The sequence below is a fragment of the Athalia rosae genome, chromosome 1 (assembly GCF_917208135.1).
Source record: "Athalia rosae chromosome 1, iyAthRosa1.1, whole genome shotgun sequence".
NCBI classification, from domain to species: domain Eukaryota; kingdom Metazoa; phylum Arthropoda; class Insecta; order Hymenoptera; family Athaliidae; genus Athalia; species Athalia rosae.
In genome coordinates, this window is record NC_064026.1 from 1,613,134 (window position 1) to 1,634,094 (window position 20,961).

Consider the following 20,961-nt stretch of genomic DNA (forward strand, 5'->3'; position numbering starts at 1 on the left):
TCCTCCTTATTATTTTTCTGTATTTATTTTTTTTTTTTTTTCATCTCTTTAAGCGCCCTGCAGCCACGGCGATGCACCAGCTCTCTCGTCACAATTATAATTCCTCGCGCCGTTAAAAATCCAGAACTACGTACAACGTAAGTACGTACGAAGACGCCGGCGTTTACGCGCTCGCGTCGCATAGGATGTACCGTGAGGAATGTCGCACCTTTAAAGAAATTGGTAATGCAGTGAGAAACGAGTCGAGCGTGGTTTCGTGCCGCACGCGGTGTGATAAAAAGCTGAAAGTAAAATCGTGGAGAAATTCGCTTGTACAAGCTATGGGGGTTTTATATAAACTGTTGTTTTAAATACGCACACACGGAAGCGTGTCCTCTTATTACCGTGCGTACAACTGTACACATGTAACGCGAGTATCGAAACTCGCGCGACGCTTCGGTCGGTTAAAACCGCAGAGCCGTTTACGTTAACGTGAATTTTCAGTACGTGAGTTTGTTGGTAATACGGACACGGGCGATCGATACGAGACGCCGACGAGTAGAAAGAGAAACCGGATGTTCGATAATCGGGCTAATTATGCGAGAGGTTGAGATGAACAACGGGGAAAAATAGGGCACGGCTACGTAGCTCTGAGGAAAATAGGAAAAGTTGCGCCATTCCAAATCGTTCGTTCTTTGGATCCGTTGTACGTTCAGACAATACAAAAGTTTCACTCAATTGCTTTCCGTAGCGCAGTCAGCTATTGCCATTGCTACCGCTACTTACGGCGGACTTTCCACCGCGAACTGGCCATGAATTATTTAGCTTAATTCCATTCTAAAATAAACCCACCTCAACCCCCGGAGCTTACTTATTGTTAGTTCAGACCTAAAGCGTTCCTTCGTCTCGTGCGTTCGCACAATTGGCCGTTTCAAAACGACGACGACGACGACGTGCGACGCTCACCTGACAACGTCAACGATCAATCGGTGAGAACGATCGATTTCCGGTTTTTGCATCGATATCACCGAAAATTGTTTCCCACAGAAATTGCCGAAAAATTATGATCCTTTTCAACGCGCGATCGTCTTATCGGAACAATAAATTACGATATTCGATGTTGAGATAGCGGATAGCGTGGAGTTATTCTCACCGTTGCATTGTCTTTGGCAGTCGAGTGTTGGCTAATGCTCCTCCTCGGGCTGCTGCTACGCTATAGTTCGTTTATTACCGAATACCGCCTACCAAAGTTACGAAAAGTTACCTTAGCTCCTTTTACGAGGGATTATCAAGAGCTAGGGGAACGGTGCGTGGGCACGCAACACCGCGTCCACTTATAGAATTATGCCGACCTACAGAGAGCGGCGAAGGCGAATTTCGTAAAAAAAACAAAACAATAATAACAATAATAATAATAATCATAACGGCAGCAACAACGAAAATAGTCGAGATTCCCGCCACAATGTTCGACGATTCGTATACACCCCCCTCCCGCGACAAATTTCGAGGAGCTAACTGTGGCTTGATAAAAGAATTAGGAGAAACAAAAAAAATAAATAAATAAAACATCTTCGTTTCAAACGCTCGATATAGTCATGGGATAACCGAGGTAGCCGAGTTTAATTCGGCAATTTGACGGCGGAGGAAAATTTTCTGGAGAAATTCAAGCCGAAAAGACATCATCAGCCGACGAACGGCTTTACTGGGTCGTGAGCAGATTTACTATCACCGGATTTAAAAGTATTCAGCTCGTATATACAGCGCGTTTAGCCGATGGATGCTACCGCGACGTACGAATATGAATAAATAAATAAATGAAAACGCTTCGGAAGATCTTCAGAAATGGGTATCTAGGCCCTCCGTGCATTCAGTTGCGCGGGTCAATTTTACGCTTCTGACTATGAACCGCATCCGCGATGCAATATCAACGTTGTAATTAAGAGGAGATCGCTGATGCGTCGAGTTATTGCCGCAAAATTGAGTGAGCAACTCGGTAATGATATTATCAAGTGGCGAATTCGCCGGCGATACGGAATTCAAAAATAGACACATGGGAAAATAAGTCGACGCGACGCGGAGCGGGTGAATTCAAATTGTGCAAAGCTACGCGTATCGTCATTGTTCACCCGTTTAATTATCGGCATAACGTGAAATAAATCTCATTAAACGAATACAATGACGAATATATTCACTCGTTTGCAATTTTAGCAATTCGGATTACGAGTCGCAGGCACGCGGATCAAGATGTATCGAGTTCAAGATTTCACCGCTTACACACTCAATGATTCACGTTATACAGGCCCTGTCCGGGTGTGCGACACGGTGAAAAGTAGATGACGTCAGAATTTCATCGGGAATAGCATCGCGGATACTCGATCACCCCCTTTCGTCATCCTGCGTTGAACTCTGACCGGATATTCGATGATTTATGAATAATTGAACCGGAAGTTTGAATCGCGTTACGAAATCAGACGGACGATCTGAAGTCATCGATCACACGATCCGCGATGTGCCGCGATACGAAAAGGAAAGGCACCCGAGGTACCCGAAATCGAGAGTTGTGCCTGCACGTAAACTCACGCCCGAAGTACGAACATTTGGGTCTTCGGTTGAGAAATTTTAAAACCGATTATAATACGCGGGATTACGTTACGTTTTATTCCTCGCGTTTATAACGTTCTCCGAAGCCCCTGCAGCGAGTGAGTCGAAGAAGATTAAAAAAAAAAGAAAAAAGAAAAAGAAAATAAAAAAAAAGAGGGAGGTGGAGCGAGAGTGGAAAAGACGGGTATCGTGATGCGGAGGTGAACTTCGTCGTCGCGAGGAAACGTCGAGTATTTTTTCGTCTCAATCGGATCTCGATCAAGTCCCCCGGACCGAGTCGTTTCTCCATTTTTTGCTCGCTCGCGATCGCGGATATCGTCCATTTTCCGAAGCTGCGCGCACCCGGTAATCAACGGCCCATTAAAAAACATCAATATTCCGTTTTATACTTGGCTGTACGGCGGGACCACTCGCCAATATACTTTGGCCGCCCCGCAATCCCTCGAGGGGAAGTCTTTTTTGTATAAATTTATTTTTAAACGCGCCCCGACGCCGCTCCTCAGACTTTTTTTCGATATCGTACGGTGCTGTACGCGAATAAAATACACACACACGCACACACTTATATACGGCGCAAGAGTTTTTGAGTCTGAAATTTTATTTCTAAAAAATTCGTTGCACACTCGTGCCAACCAAATGCAGTATAAGTTCAAACGAATTGTATTATATAGTAGCGGTGCACAATGCAACAACAACTCTTTGTGGCTTACAATTGCCCTTTAAAAAGATTTGAAAACAAGGAGAAGGAGCAAAAAAAAAACAAATAAAAAAGAGGCGAAAACGCGAGACTCCGGAGTAGGAAAGTACTTAGATGCATTTTCATTGAATTAACTCTCTTTAAATTAACTTTTTAACCTCCACCTACTACGCGGGGTGAGCAAACTTTGCGAGGCTCTTATAACATTTTGTATATTCAGTGAAAATGTTTTACAGTAGAACCGCCCCCGACCTCCGCAGCTGCCGGACCACCGCTACCCACCCTGCCGCTCGGCAGTCTACGCGAAAATAAGATTAGCTATACCAATTTAAGCACTGAACTCATGAAAGCAATTCGATCGTCGACGTCAACTATGACTCGACTCCCGTCAATTCGCGTTGAACTTGACCCAAAAAATTCGCCTGGAATATCCGACGATACATTTTCAACCTCCGGTCATACACGTTCAACGCATTCGTCTACCCGATGCTCGTCCATGTTGAAAACATACGACGGAATCACCTGCAAAACGACTTAACCCAATTTATCCAATCGATAATCGCGGTGACCAGAGAATATATACTGCAAATAATGCATCGCACACTCGATCGCGATGGAAGGTACGGATAAAATCATCGGCAAATAAATATTCGTAGCGCGTCGTGCCCGCGGAACAGAGAATGAAAAATTAAGACCAATAAAGAGAGTGACGTCCGGATTATAGCGACGTTTTAAATTTTTTTCGAATCTTTTTTTTTTTTTTCAATTCTTTTTCTCTTCTTACGTATATCAACACTTGACAATGCTTCGCGTTACGTTCTCTTTGAAATTTATTCATCATATGCTAATACCTGGATTGTGAGTGGAATGAAAAATTTAATTAATTACGTACACAGATGCACCGTAACACGCTGAAAAGTTTGGGGTTTAAATTTTGTAGCAGAGTTTCACGTTACGTTACATGTACACAAAATAACATCGCGTCGTCGTAGCGTTACATTACAGATTACGTGTTATACGATGAATTAACCGTACGGAAGACGTTAAATAAAAACCTACAATTTCACGTGATTCTGAAATATTTTCTTCTCATCATCTATCCTTCTCCCACTCGATTTTTTTTACATCTCCGCGGCTCCGCACGAAGTGTAATAATTCTCAACCGTGTAAACTGAACACGCTATTGTTTTAAGCGTTTCCGTTACGCAAGGGCGGTAACGCGAGAATTATTTATTCATTTGTTATTTTCTTTTTTTCTCTCTCTCTCTCTAGTTTTTTAATTTTTTCTCTCATTACCCATCTGCCCACGCGCGACTAGCCAGCTAAAATGCGTGCCTCGTTCGGCGCAATTGAGCGATCACGGAAGTGAAAAACTTTGCGTGATTCGTCGATCCTAAGATGTGTTTTTATTTTCAATGGCGCACGGCTATTACAAATAAAGTAACGTACGATATAGCGCGTGAAACGACCGCGCAATTGGCAATTACACGCTCGAAAGTACGTCGAAAATTCATCTCAAAGTCGATTTACCCTCGGGCCTGACGTGCGTGTACCTCTATATACCGTATTATGTGCGTTCGTATATATGAGGAAACTGAAGGAAAAAATTTTTGGACAGGTATACCTATACGTCGTAGGTGGGGAAAATCGTAAAAAAAAATAAAGGGAGAAAAAAAAAAAAAAAACAACACCGACACGTCTGCGGATAGCGGACGAGCCCGAAGAAACGTAGAAACGGACAAAAAATTCTTCTTATTCTTCGATTTCCTTGCCTCACCGTGGCTTGATTCGTTCCCCTAACGAACTTTGAAGTAATTGACCTTTGGCAGAGCTCGGCGTGGCCAGCCAAACTATCCGGTAGTTGCGCATCGCAGTAAATCTAATCTCGGTGAGATAAATCGTGAAACACAACGCGAAACTTGACAAAAAATAAAATGAAAAAAGAAATTCGAACGTAATGAAAAGGAAAAAAAAAGAAAGAAAAAGAGAAAAGAAAAGACGAATCAAGAAGCTGGAAAAATAAATATAAAAATAAAGAAATACCAACCCCGAGCCGGGCCAAGAATTACGTGATCTCCCCAAGCCGGATTTTATCTATACCGCACCCTGATTCGAGCTAAAAATAATAACATCTACCGAACAATTTTTACCCCAATTTTAAATTCGTCGTAAACTCTGCGCTGCCGAAAAATGGACGCCAAAAAATAATTCCGTGCGTCCGCAATCGATGGAATTATTTTATTGCACCTGCGATGAAGAAAAAAAAAAAAAAAAAAAAAGGTACGGAAACGCGATCGTCTTCGATTCTACGGGCGTTGAGAGAATCTTCGAAGTCGCTTGAATCCTCGCGAGGAAACGAATACCCGTTGCGTTACGCAATTTACACCTCATTGCTAATTAAAGTTATCGCTTCGACCGGTGGTCGTCGTCGACACTCGATATCCTTGGCGACGACGGTACGACGACGCGAAGATCCATCCCGTGACCGCCGGCTCTGATCTTTCGAGGTCGCTTTCGATGTTTTCTTTTCGGGAGTTCAGGGGTCGGCGACGTCCAGCAGGCAATAATAATTAGCCAGTTGGTTCGTTCGAATAACCTGGAATGCGGGCAGGTGCTTGGCTCTGACCTCCTCGCGATCGTTTATAATTCGGCGGTGATTGACCCCCGGGATCTCGCTGAGCGGAGCCGCACTCTTTTCTTCGTCGTCGCCTCTCCTATTCTCCATATCCCGCGAGACCACCTCGGTCGAAATCTTTCCGATAACCCGAACTCAACCGCGCTCACTCTCTCCGTCAAAAGCTGCCTCTCGAATATAAGAGGCCGGCTCGATGTAAACCATATTACAACGTCTGCGTTGATGATTCTCAAGCTGCTGCGGTCAGCCCGTGTAATTATTCGGAGGAAGTATGCGGCCCGTTCGTGAGCCGATCATTAACATGGATTCCTTAGCGAAGGCTTCTTCTTCGAGGCCACTTTCTCCCGAGCATCGGGGCGCTCGTTTGCTCGTTTCATACGGAGCCCGAGCGCCTAGAAATGTCCGCGGAGCGTGGGAGATCGAGTTTGGCCGGTAGTTTCATCCGGAACTTTACGAATACGAGGGCGGTGACGAAGTAGGAAGGAAGGAAGGCGGGAGAGTTCGAATTCTGTATAGGTGGGTAGGTAAGCGTCGTCGGCTTCCCTCGGCGTCGTGACCCTCTTACACGCTCGAGGTGATCGTGACCTTGGCCTACGTCCGCGAACGGTGGTCACCTTTAAAGCGGATAATTAACCCGTACGAACCGCACGCTCCGCCGGCTGCCGGAGTTACATGCGTACCGAGGATTAACATAAAGTGATTCAATTTTCCTACTCGACTCGGCCGGCTAATGCGGCAGAAAAATAAAGCGGGGCAAAAAAGTGGGGGGAACTTTCATCGGCGCGCTCGATTATACGCGAAATAATCGAAGGGGGAAATATTTGTAATCGGGAAAACAAGAAATTAATAAATAAATAACGTACACGGCGAACGGCGATCCGGCGGGTGACGAGATCGCGTGTCGAGTCTCGGGGGGGGTGGGTGTTTTTTTTACGCCGTAATAGATTTTTCTTTGGATTTTATTGCGCGCGGGTGTTCCCGGGATGCCGGATTGGTCGTTGCGGACGGGAGTCGATATCGGGACGCGTCGTAGAGGGTCGCCCCTCGTATATATCTCAAGAACCGAGACAGCGATGTGTCCCACTACACCGGCTAGGTGATAGCATACGTTACGGAAACCAGACCGCACCGAGTTACCGCACACAGCTCGTCCTCCTTTCCTTTCCTTTCCTTTCCTTTCCCTTCTTTTCCTTTCCATTCCTTTCCCTTCCTTTCCTTTACTTTACTTTACCTCTCCCGGGTACAGCGCTCTTTTCCACCCCCCTTCCGTCCTTCCTTCTTTCTTTCCTTCCTTCCTTCTTCTTTCGGGTCACCGCACCGTTTTCAGTCTTCACTGGTTACAGACGCTCGAATTGAACGACGATGTCGCTGCTTCTGCCGCTAGACGGAAACGCGTTTTCATTTCTCCGTCTCCTTCCATTCGTTCAATCAATTATTGATGAGTCCCGGTATGATTTCATCGGAAAGTCGGTCGCTTTGATGTTAACGATGTTGAAAGAAATGAAAAATTTATCACCCCCCCCCCCCCCCCCCCCTTGCCAAAGTCATTCGTTTCGGAGAGGTCCCCGCGAGGTGGGTACGCGGGGTAACGAGGCATCGAGGTGGGAAAATTTTTCAAAAAATAAAATCCGAGTAGCTACCGCAGTTTAATGCGCAAAAGACGCGATGCACCTTACGTCGCGTAGGTATAGCTCCGATGTATATACATATATGTTACATTATATACGAAGAGCGGATTCGGTGGCGATGCGTCGCGTGTGCTCGGAGATATCGAGTGGTTGATCCTCCTCGGCGTGCCCGGTACGGTGGTCCCATCCCGCGGGATTACCTCACACCCTTTCCCTCGACCCTTGTCCCCGTTTTCCGTTTTCCCGTTTCCCAGTTTTCAGATCCCCTTCGCCTCCGCCTCACGCCGCCCTGCCTCCCGCTCTCCTAGGTAGGTGGATAGGTGGTAAATTTACAAGTCGCGTGTCAAAGTGGCCGTATAGCCGATGGTTGCGGTGTGCTTGCGACGCTCCCGCCTGCCACCCCCCCGCTATACCCGAGATATATCCCGCGCTTGATATATCGCTCTGACCCTGCAACGCGCACGGCTACCTCCGATTCTGGTCAACCAAACGCCAGATACGACGAGGAAATACGACTCGGTGAGCCGGTAACCGAGGGTGTTCCCGGGGATGAATCTTCAAGGGGTTTCGACTCACACGTACGTACAACGAAAGGGATCGTCAAAAGACAGTCCTATACGGATTCCCGATACCACGACTCTGTACTCCATTTTATTTATTCCCTTTTCTTTTTTTTTTTTTTTTCATCCCCGTCCGTTTTTTCACATCTGTAAAAAAAGAGCGGTTCACCAGGTAACAACCGTGGAAACTTTCGCGGCGGACGGAATTAAAATTTTTCCATCAATTTTTTTTGTCCACGTTTCCCCACTACGCGACCAGTGCAATATGGAAGTTTCGAAGGCGTTAGATTTTATTCAGTTTCGCAATAGGTTGCAACAACTTCGTCCAAGTTTGAACGAAGTGAGAAAGCGACCTTGTAGCTTGAACTTCCGAGGATCGCGTACGTACGTATAACGTACGTTGTACTCGCGCATCCGAGTTAGCGCCGCGCACGTATCGCTGACAAGACAAGACGAAACGTAAGTTGCACTTTCTATCGGAACTCGTTTTATGCGTCGTTACTGCTGAGTAAGTCGTCGCGTCGTCTTCGTCTTTTCTCGGGAGATGAGGCGGAAAATGAGCTCAAAGTTAAGAAGATTTCCCTCACCGCGCGTCTGGCGAAGATATTCTAGAAAATGGCCGGGAAAACTTTCGACGCACGAATCGCGTACATCGATAAAGGTACGTACGAACATATACGTGTAGTATACGCGCGATGACGAAACTCGAGGACGAGTCGGTCGCACGGGGTGACCTACCCCCCCCCCCATCGAGTCGGACGGTTTCCGCCAATCGATCAATCCCGTCGTGACGTATCTGGTCGAGATCGCCCTCGTTGCACCCCGACGAGGCCTACCCTACGTGCGGAGGCGTACGCAATAAATTCCAGGTGAGCAGCCCCACCGTACCGTAAACCCCCCCGTATATAGAACGAACCGGTGACGTATAATATCTACGCGGAGATATATGCGTGTGTATCTTCGTAAAATATATACACACAAGCCAGTTACGCGTATATGCATATTCAGACCGGGAGTCTCCGCATTACAATTTGTAATCGCGAGCGGGCCATTCCCCCCACCCTTCAACATCATCCCCCGTTCAAAGCGCGTTTCTCTCCTTCTCCGAACTTCGTGCGATTTAGGGTGTCGAGTTTCGAAGGAGAAGAAAAAAAAAAATAAAAGTCACGAAATTACACATCGTTGTTCGTCGTTGCGATGCGAAGGCGTAATCTATTTCTTCGTTCAACGTCTCTCGGTTGCCGAACGAGCGCGGAAAGAAGAAAAAGAGAAAAATAATATCGTTCCGTCTCGCGTGTGGGCAGACGGAGGAATGTCCCGATGTGGGTAGAGTGTACACAACTTGGAAATATCGAGAGCTGATCTCTGCTCGCGTCACCTGGTCATCGCGTTTGATTTTTTTCTTTCGTACACCGTCGTCATTATCCGTATTCGATGGTTATTCATTCGTTTCGTTTGGTCGATTTTTATTCGGTTCCTTTTCTCGTTTTTACCGGGTAGCCTTGATCATCGCTGTTACTTCCTAGCCGGTGGACCACTTTCTTATTAGCGAGCCGCGAGGGAGACCCCGTGAGAGGTTTCTGACACACTGCCCGAGGCCCTTGCCGGCACACATATGACCTGGCCCAAATGTTCGGTGAATTCCATAGCCACCGAACGATCATCGGTGACCAGCCAGATGCTGCTGCTGCTGCTGGTGTTGGTGGAAAAAAAAAAAAAAAAAACAACAATTTCGGTAACATCGTCCAAACCCCGTCGACGAGAGGAATGAAAAAACAAAAGCTTCACCGAACTCGCTTTTTCTCCTTTTCCAGTCTCCGGGGCGAAGAATATCGCGAAAAACAGTTGTGTACTTATTTTAATAATCCGTGAGAGCGCCTAATGCGGAGAAACGATTCTTTTGTGAATCCCGGCGGTATTGTAGACGCAAAATATGCACGCGGCGGATTTATGTGTACACAGCTATAAGTATCGCTGTGCAACTCGTGAGCCGGAGAGCCGTTGATACGAGTTGGAAAGTTTGAGGACCGATGAGATATTCCTGTTCTTTCTCGGGTTGAACGCGGGAGAAAGTGAAGCGACATAGGTCGGTTGGGTACAAGAGATTACAGAGGAAATACCTCCGCGGCGCCCGATGCACCGGCTCTCTTTCTACCTGCAGTAACATCGCCGGCGTCGTCGTCGTCGTCTCCAGACGTATCTGTATTATATTTTAATTGCACCGGGGAGCTTGAATAAGTAAGAGATTTCCACGGGGAACCGGTTCGCGGTATGCGAGACTTAAGAACCGAGAGACGGACGCCTTCCGGTACGGGAGATTCATCACGCTTACTTAATTCATCCCCAACGCGAAATGGGAAATATGCACGTGTATTTTTCACGTCGGCTTCGTACCTCTACCACGTATACCGTAAACGGCGCGGATGAACTTGCGACGCTTGCAGTCGTCCCGACAAGGTCGATCGGCGGAAAATAGACGCGAGAAAACGACTCGCGTCTCGTCTAGTTCTGGAATAAGAGGGACGATGGATGGGAATCGATGACGGGGAGTAAAAAAAATGTCGGAGAGGAGGAGAAACAACAATTGCTAAAGCGACGGTTGCGGAGTGACGAAGGGAGGAAATAAAATAAAATGAAATAAAAGCTAAGGACGAATCGGACGAAGACGAAGACGAAGACGAAGAGGAAGATCTACTCGTCTGGATACCGAAGATTCCTCCGAAGATTGCAAAGGAAATCTTGCTGCAGTGACAGACTTGAAAAGTTCACCCATCTCGCCCTATCTTGTCCCAACCGACGGCAGCTCCCCTAACCCCCCGACCCGGGGCATCCAAACTCACCTTCAAGTTCTCGTATTTTCCAACCTGCCTTTCAACCTTGCCCCGGTAGGCAAGGTATGTAAGCACATATATATTTTACACGTACATACCTGTATGTAATATATATCTACCATCTGCAACCCAACTTGCAGCAGATGTACAACGAAATACGAGAAAACGTAACCCAATAGAACCCACTCACCCTGGGCTACAGATTCGCGCCGGTAAAACTCTACGCTGTTTTATACGGGAGAGGAGAAAAGGAGAAAAAAAAAAAAGGGAAGAAGAATGTAACCGGAACGTCACTCCCGCTCGCGTATCAGGGGTGGATGAAATCCCTCGCGATTTAATCAGTGAAATTTTTTAGTTATCGCCCGGAAGATTACTTCAACGAGTATCCGATCCTGCTCGACGGGTCGAGAAACACCGTTTATTTTCACCGTCCGACGGGACGTGGGGTGGGAATTTTCGAAATACTTTTTTACCCGAAAGAGTTGGAGAATTTGGAAATTTTTCATCATCCCTCCCCCACGACCGCGTCCGTCCTCGTATTCCGTATTATGAATTTTCGATTTAGCGACGTCTTTTTCAGCAGGAAATTTCTAAATAATAGCTGTTGCTGCGCACGTTCGAGGTTCGCCACTTACGACCTCCCTTATTTTATTTTCCACCAATTTTCTCCTATCTCCAGTTCCCGGAGCTACCCCGTTCCCCTACGTTTCCTTACCTCGTAGGAACTTGTCTAGAAGTATTCACGTTATTTTTATACGTATCACGTAAAGTTATACGTGCGCCGAAGAGGCGTGTCTGTTTTGTTCCTATATGTATAGCTTCGGCAACGGAGTCGAGAAGTACGCCGCGGATACGTATGGGTCTGTAATGTACGTACATACAACATAACGTGTATATACATACATACGTATATGTAAAATACAACCAACGAACGAAAGTATGCACGAAGCCACGCCGAGGGAATAAATGTTTATGCGAAAGCCACGCGGAGTAACAAAGGTCAAGGCTATGTTGAACGCGACAAATACATGCCGAGGTGGACATTTTTCGCGTTCACCTATACGTGTTCGCATCGCCTATTGGTCCGAGCATACTTTTTTCGGTTGAAAAGAAGAAAGTCGGGTCGGGGACCGGCCCGAAGAGAAGACACCTCTGCTACATGTCCGTCTGAGTTATTTATTTTTTTTTCTCCCGCTTATTCATCCGACTTTTTATACGTATACTATAATATGCTACATAAAAGCATGCGTCTACTTTACGTGTGTATACAATTTATACACGGAATAAGGAATGCCGTTGACTGGGGCAAAAATCTGTGTCAATGGAAGCATTTGCATTACCGTGATAATTGGCATTGCCGTATGACGTACACGCGAGTCGAACACAATTTCACACCGCTGTATCAAAAGACCAGAAGAAAAAAAAAAAGAAAAAAACAAATCCCAGAAATCGAAAACGAAGAGGCTTCGCGATTTTCGCGAACGCAGTGAAGAAAATCGAAAATATCGGAGCGGGATGTCGACGAGTTTTTCGAAAATTTCCGCCAATCGTCGGGCAAATATCTTGGTCTCGGAATCGCCACGTATCATCGTGAACCTGGTGAACAAGAAAGTGTTTTCTCTTTGCAGAATATCAAATCGTTGTTGGTCCCGCCCAGATCTGCAGGTAACGGTACGCGTACACGCGTATACGCTACGATACGCACGTACGATATATCTATACCTGTATACCTTACGTACAATACCTGCATAATGTCACCGGTTCGCGTTCGTATATTTATAAATTCACGTATACCCGCGTATAAGTACGTCTGTTGCCTATTTCGCGCGAAATACACGCACGCTGTATAATTATCCACGGCGCGCTACATTTCCGGGTATTTTGATAGAGGGATATCCGCCCCCGTCGTAACAAAAAAAAAACGAGTAACAACGATACCGACAACAATGGTAATAACAACGTGAATAATAATGGCAACAGGAACGGTAAAACCGATCAATGTGAGCGAATTATTTTCGGTGACGATAAGCTGCGATCGCCGGTTAGGCGAATCTCCGTCTATACAGTCGGACAGTGTGCAGTGTCCGCGCGTACGCGTGCGGTTGCAACGTTTCATCTGTACGCGGGAATCGAGCGTGCATACGTATACGCGCGGGGTACGCGTACATTCGCGAACGGTAACTATAATTAGAAATTGCGACACCGGCGGATATTTCTAGTCCACACCACCACCGCGGTGATCGTCGCCCGCGCCGCGGGTACAATGGAAGCTTTTAGTAACCCTAAATCTAATTTTCACAATTCGCCGAGCGGAAAACAAATACACCAACTCCGATAGTAACTCCGATTAATTTATTCCCGCTGATCGTCGGACGCGTAGAATTGATTGCGCTTAAATCATAACTCGCATGCCCGCTAACGCGGACGCGCCAGGAGAGTCCTGAAACAACGTTCGACGGCCGACGCGACGGAGGAGAAGAAAAAAAAAAAAACCACGAACGAATGAATAAAAATACCGCACCGCCCGACGATTTGAATTGATAATCATACCCACCTCACCTGTTGTACAATCGAAGAAAGTCAGCTCTGCGATTTCTCTTAAGCAAATTACTCTACGGGATAAATTTCTTTTTTTTTTTCGCGTCCGTAAAACGGCCGAAAATAAGAACGACGAAAATTCACTCGCTTACAGGTGTACGCCGATGTATAACGCGCGAATAAATTTGTCGCCACTGCAGAGGGTTGGAAAATCCTGCAGCGTTCAACGCAGTTTTCGGTCATCCCTGCTACCGACTCGCATCCCTCTACATAGGGACACGATCGCGCCGCTCGCGGTGGTACCCACATACGTGTACATAGGTACATCTACGAATAGCGCACCAGCTGTTTTAATACCCGGATTTAACTCTATAATTAACGGGACATGACTTTTGTCATAAAGCAGAGTCGATATCGCGTTGTATACGCGAGATATATACACGGTGTAAATTCCTATTCAATCACGCCGATTCGAAGATCAAAGGTTGATCGAGGCTTGCGATTTGACAAAAAAAAAAAGAACAAACAAAATACCTGTACAATAACGTGAAATTTGTTTTGCAGTAATATGCGTTTCGAATCGAATCTGCGTCAGCCTGACGTGCATTCTTCAACGGATTTGTGTGAGGTGATTGAAAATATTGTCCCACGCCTTAATCGCAATATTTTATTGGTTTTTTTTTACCCTCTTCGGTTTTAAATTTATGGCACATATTTCACCGCTGCGTCTGATTTGCGTGATCGTTCGTTTTCACCTTCGGACTCAATTGAAATACCTTTTTATTATCTCGAAGAATCCAATGCCATCATCGACTTGTTGTTACGGTCCGTAAATTTCTTGGTATGCCAACGCGGTGCAATTACAGCCACGGATCTTTATCGGGAGTCAAAATTTCAACAAAAAAAAAAAAAAAAAAAAAACATCAGTCAACGAATCGCAGACGTTGAAACTCAAGGTTGTGGGCATAGAGTTGTGAGGTTTTCAATTTTGAAAAAGGAAAAATAAAAGGAACAAAAAAAAAACATGCATATTGTACGCACACGTCTGTACGGAAAGAATTTTCGAAATAAACGCGGCAACGCGATTGAAACCGATAAATGAATACTCTCGTTTTAGATTCCGTTTCGTTAGATCGAAGATATAAAATGACACGCTCGTAATTATTGATTACGTATCACACACGCGATTTCAACGCGGAATATAAGGCTGCAATTAAAATTTCGATTGCAGCAACCTTCGCGGGTTTTGTAACGCGATATCCGGACGCGTCGTCTAGCGCGTGGAAATGAATAAATAAATGAGCGATCGAATCACCGAAGGTAAAAAAAAAAAAAAAAACGAAAACGAACAAGTAAATAACATTTATCGAAGGGGTGGCGAGAAGAAAAATAAGAAAAACATCGTTCGCTCTGTAAAATAATTGAACTCCGCGAGCGGCCTAACTCGCTAATTAATATTCCTGCGAGATATGCGGTACGAACCCGCTGCGGGAATTGCGAAACGGAAAGCGACCGACGACGACGACGACGACGAGGGAGAAAAGAGAGAAAGGGGGCTAATAATTAACTCGGGGTAGTGTGAGTAAGTATATGGGTATGCAGATGCGGTATGCAGATGTGGAGAACCGTTGAAGAAGAAAAAAGAAAAAAGAAGAAAGAAAAAAAAAAAAAACTACTACAGAGATCGTGATAGAAAATCATCGCGCCGCACCCCCGACTACGCCACCCGCGCGCGCTACCCGATACTCGAAATATTTTTTGAAAATCTCGAGCCACTTTTCACGACATATCCTCAAACAGGTTCGGAGCGTAACCCTTCGCAATCGGCGAATGCCATTGCCTGTACGTTCGTACGCGTCGCCAAGGTTGCAAAAGCTCGGTTCGTGCGGTTGCAGATGTGTATCGCGTATCGGTATGCACTTACCCGCTTGTAAAGGTAGGTAAAGAGGTGTACGTACAAACGCGATCGGTTGCAGGGAACAGGTATTGCGGTACGCGTGTGGATGGTATACAAATACATTTTACGTATCCGTATATCTCTTGCAGAGTCGTGCGTCTCTGTGTGGGAGAGTAAAGCTCGTGCAACCCCGTGTAATCTAACAAACGCATCTGCACCCCCTCCTCGCGCCGCGGGGTCGGTATGTATATAATACAGCATATACCGTACCCTATGTACCCACACTACGCGCTGTACACGGTGTACACGCGCATTGTGCAGCCAAGCCACATTACGTACATAATAGATTAGTCTATACCCTGTAATAATAATTGCGCCGGTGCCACAGTGCAGTATATTGTATATGGGAGTTTGCTGCGTTTCAGGCGAAATTATTGACCGCGACACAAAACACGGCACAGGTATGGGGGGTGGTTGGGTGGGAAGTCGGGTGGGTACCGCCGACCAGCTAACCATCTACCCACATTCTTACGCAAACCAGCGACCAGAAACCGCCGCACCGCAAACTCACAGCGATGAAGCGAACTGGACGAACGAACGTCCAGTTCGATCCCCCCCCGTCCACCTTCGCGTAATACGTATAATTGCTCGCGATTACGGAACTACCTGCGATATACACGCGGCGCGAGGTGACCACCTCGCCGCCCCACCGCCGTCGTTTTGCGTTTGTCGAACAATTTTCAACTCGGATAATTATTATTTTTCATTAAAAGAGTATCAGGTTTTCGTCGAGTGGATTTGGGACGAGGCCGGTGAAGAGCGCCGATACGCCTCGCTCCGCACGGAGTACGGTGGTACCTAGTGCATCGTTGACTTTTGAGGGGGTGACGGGGGGGGAGGGTCGTCGTTACCCCGTTCGCTCTGCATTCTTTGTCCCATCGCTGCAGTTTTTGGGTTCGACTCGTAAATCAACGTCACGAATAAGAGGTACTCGGGGTACTTGGTCTACGTCGTATAAAAGAGGGGTCGCCGCTCTGAAGTTGAGTGCAAAAATAGGCCCCCGCTTCCGCGGGGATTTTAAATGGCAAATTCTATATACGCCGTTAACTTAACGGCGAGTTATTATATCGAGAGACCGATAAACTATTTATGGTAATTTTGTTGTTTTGAAATACGATCACGTCTCTCCCGTCTACAGGTATATCTCTCTGCTTACCTATACATATACACTCGGAACAATAACTTCTGTCCGGGGTAGGTAAAGTGCTCGCAAAACTATATTGCATCGCATCGCGAGGGATGCGATTAGAATTACGAACGAGGGGTGGGAAGGATACATTTTTATTCCAGCGATCGTAAGAACATCGAAACTTGTACGGCTTTTGACTTTTTTTTTCAATTTTTTAAAGAGGACCCAAAATTTTCACCCTCGCGTTTCTTCCGTTCAATTTATTTCGAGCCCGTAACGCGGACATCAACTTCCCGGGTGAGGATCCTGCACGTAATAAAATCTAATCTAATTTTTTTATTTTGTTTTTTTTTTCCCCAGTTCCACGCGATTCTGCGTTTTAATTAGAGCCGCCCCGCGGACGAATCGCCTTTCGAGCGTACGGTGAGCTTGCGTTCGCGTGAGTGAAAAATCGCAAGATATACAGAGGATCGTGATCTCGGGTCTTCCGTTTGCATTCCTAGCTCTCAGTCCGAATAGCCGGATTCCTTCGGTGGGATTTTTCAGCTGTAGTTTTCTAGGATCCGTCGAGTCCTTTCCGCTCTCGCGAACTGTACAGAAACGGTGCGTGACGCCGGGTTTTTCCGCCTATCGCGTGACTCCGATTAAACCAGGTATTCGATACCGGAGTGGGCACGGGGGTATAAGATATACATGTAAAATATTATACCCGCCAGATTTATCTGTGTACGTGCAGCAACGCCGTTGCACCGGGTATACGTATGTACCGATAGTGTGTGTGTGTGTGCGTGTGTGTACGTATAGCTTCGGGGCGCGTTTCCACTCTCGTGATATAAACCATGGGGCGTACATACTACCGGATAATGCTCGACAAGAAGAAACTTGGAGCCCGGATCCTCCAATTTTCTAAGTAAATTTGGCTCCTCCGCCGAAAGGGGGAGGGGGGGGAGGGGGGGAGCGGCGTGGGTGCCGCTTCTGAACACACATCTCTTCTGCATAGATACACACGGATAACGCGGTATAACGCGGAAGATGCGAGGGAGGTAAGACACGTGTCTAGTTTCTTCTTCTTCTTCGTCTTCTTCTTATTTTTCTTATTCTTCCCTATCCTCATACGGAACGACCAGAAGCTAGCCGCGGAAGGAAGCAGTTGTCCTTTATTGCTGGTTTTGATTTAGGAGCTGGTCCCAGAGCTGAATATCTGCCAGAAAATCGGGTCCCAGTTGTACGTATGGCTACCGTATCTGTGTACAGGGAGAGAGAGGCTTTTCGCTCTTGGCTGGAAATTCAAAAAGAAATCCAAACCGTACTTATTCCATCCATCCTTTAGGAGCCCCATGGACTGCGGGCTCAAAACCAAACAATTCTACGCTCGGTACGCCTATGTACTTACTCTGGGATATAGGTATGCGTATAATATAACGTTCGTCTGGCTTCGTCCCAAATCTTACGACGAAATATCTATTCCGCGACGCCTATTCCGCAACGTCTGATGCGCTAACCGACACCGCGACGCGAAACTCCGTGTACGTATTTTCGGATCACCGATTTATTTTTTTTTTTTTTATTGTCACGCTTGAGAATATCCTGCGTACGTACGATATGTCTGTAATTATAATTTTACGAATTATCGCGATATTAAGAACGAAATTTGAATCGGCAGCGATTCGTATACGCTGTCTCGTATGCTATTGTAGTTTGGGTACGGAACTGGGTTATTCTCTACACATCAGCGCGTGTTTTCGCCCAATTAAAATTTTCTAACACTTATAAATGTAAAAATATACATATGCGTAAGTGCTAAACATCGTAATTAGCATCGGGCGGCTCGCAGTCTCTCTGTATAAAAGTACGACGATCGATTAACGGTCGTCATTAACTTCGTGCGCGGAATCGAGGAAACGAGAACTTCCGGTATAATTTGTGTATATGTACGTACGTACGAGAATAGGAAAATAGCTAAAATAAAACACGCGAAACAAATCTGAAATTGTCGGTATCACGGTTTCTAAGTGGGGACGGTGCATTGGATGATCATTTTATCGACGGCTATTTCCTACCCGGAAGAATACGGTGTACGTACGTACGGTACGTATACGTGCAACGTATACGTAGATATCGAGTTCGATGAATATCATCGATATTATAATACCTACGATATATCGGTCAGACATCCGAGTAAACTGGTGACCAGGAAATAGGCTATCAAGCCAAAGCACCACCCGCCTTTTTTTCTTCCCCATTCTTTACTCTTTTCATTTTTCTAGTTATTTTTTTTTATTTTCTCCATTTTTTTTTTTTTTTTTTTTTTTATTTTTTCCTCGTTCTCCTATTTATGCCACGGACAAACACGTTTCCCTTGTTATTGAATGTGCATAAAATATGAGCACTTCCATTACCACGGTACATGCTTTGCTATTGTGAGATATATAAATATTTTATTCATGGCGCACGTATAGATATGGAAAAGGACGTAGGGCGCTGGTATATATGAATCAACAAGAAAGGTTTTAATCAAATGAAAAATATTCATTTTTCACACTTTTATTTTGTTCGTTCGTTTTATTTTATTTCATTTTTTCTTCGTTTTTCGTTTCGAAAATTTTTCTGTGGAAACGAGAAAAAAAAAAAAATTCCGCAGACACCCGTACGAGTGCTGTCGGTAAAGCGACGCCAATTTAACACGATATAACGTAATTTCTATACATAACGTTACAGTAACTGCATACATGCGTATGATATAAATCTATATTTTCAATCGGATTTAAAATTCCCCGACCAAAAGAGAAAAGTGAAATAAAAAATGAAGGAAAGAAAAATGAATTTATTTCAAAGCCCCTGTAGTACGTTTACCGAGCGAACCTGACACCAGATCAGGGATATCCGTTTCCTTCCGTGGATGTAATTTTTTGTTTTTTAATTCTCCAGCCCCATCGAGATTAATTAGAAATTAAGGCTAATATCATGCAGATGATACGTGATCGGTTATATTCACATGTAATCGATATATCAACTTACCTTCCGCACTTTGCAGTTCTTTTTTTCTCTCCACCCTTTGGCGGATCGTCAATTTCTTTTTTTTCTTCTGCTTCTTTGTGGAAAGTTTTATCCAACACACGACAAACCCCGATGCGTTAGAAGCAAAAAAACAGAACAAAACTCGACGGGTTTTCACCTACTTGATTCGAAAACAGAAACGCAACTACTACGTCACATCGCAGCGATTAATTAAATATGGATTATTGTGATGGAAAATTTTATTATTTTAATGATATAAAGCAGTCCAACGAATACAGAAAGCGACAGTGATCAAAATTTGTGCACTAATCTCCTTGATGTAATAATATTTCTCAAAAGCTGGCTTAAACATTCAGATGTACAGTATCTATGAGTTATTATTAAACACAAATGAAATTAATGAAAAATATCTTGATACCTTGTTTTTTTTTTTTTGGCTTTTTTTTTTTTTTTTGCTTAAATTGATCTCCCTTTTTTTCAACAGAGCCACGACATGACGACATCTTTGGGCTCGACAGCTATAGAATCATTTCATTCAAATTATCGGGATTTTTTCTTTCGATAAGCAAGTACATATTGTTGACAAAAAAGCGGATGCATCCTCAACGTGAAGTTAGAATATAAAGTAAGTCTAATATCTAATCGTATCGAAGGAGAAAGTGAACGGCAAGGAAGTCACTGTACTTGAGATTGAATTTTTCTCACCCTTGATTTCTCCTTACAGGTTACGAATGTGAATGAAAAATATATGTCTATTCATTACGAAGCTCAAGGTAGGTAAGCATACGTATTAGATTATACATGTGTACGTATATACTTTATTATAACACATAATAAGTGGACAGCCGGGCATGCGTTGTATGGAACAAAAAAAAAAAAAAGTATAACAAAATGAAATATAAAATATATCAACTGTAATAAAATGAAGAGAAAGTTACAATAAATACAAGTTATCAGTTATCATCATACGAATCAAGGAGAAAAGTGTACAAACCTGATGATCCTAAGGGGGCGTCTACTAATTTGCCTTTCCCTGATCTTACGTTGGACGTCCAGACGGACTTGACTCTGAGGTGATCGAGGAGTAGCGTTTCTGAAAAATATTTTTTCATCGTCTCATAATCAAGATACATCGATAACTGCGGTATTTATTTAACGAGGGAAATTAAACCGTTTTCCTTCGTGATTTTTCGGTTCGCCTCCGGTAGGGAGGAATAAGGATTTTCCGCAGCCCTCGGTGGTCGGCGAGGTTCGACGATATTTTTCAATGAAATCACGCACGTTAAACACGCGTCATATCACGCATCGGAGGCACGCAGGCAGCCAGCCAACCGCCGAGTTATGGGGCCGGGACTGCCCTGAATTCTGCAACCAATTATTATACACCA

At 45.0% G+C, this 20,961-nt stretch overlaps 1 protein-coding gene across 4 annotated transcripts in view; it reads right to left on the reverse strand.

Moving 5' to 3' along the window:
- The window catches only part of LOC105693444 (nucleolysin TIAR), a 360,079-nt gene that overhangs the window by 336,154 nt on the left and 2,964 nt on the right, over window positions 1-20,961 (reverse strand). Inside the window, exon 3 of one of the 4 annotated variants that reach the window (XR_007277998.1) lies at window positions 16,895-20,938. The exons of the other annotated variants lie outside the window; for them this stretch is intronic. The gene's annotated coding sequence lies outside the window, so the exon portion shown is untranslated. Of the gene's footprint in view, window positions 1-16,894; window positions 20,939-20,961 lie in introns of those variants that run through there. 4 annotated transcript variants of the gene reach the window in all.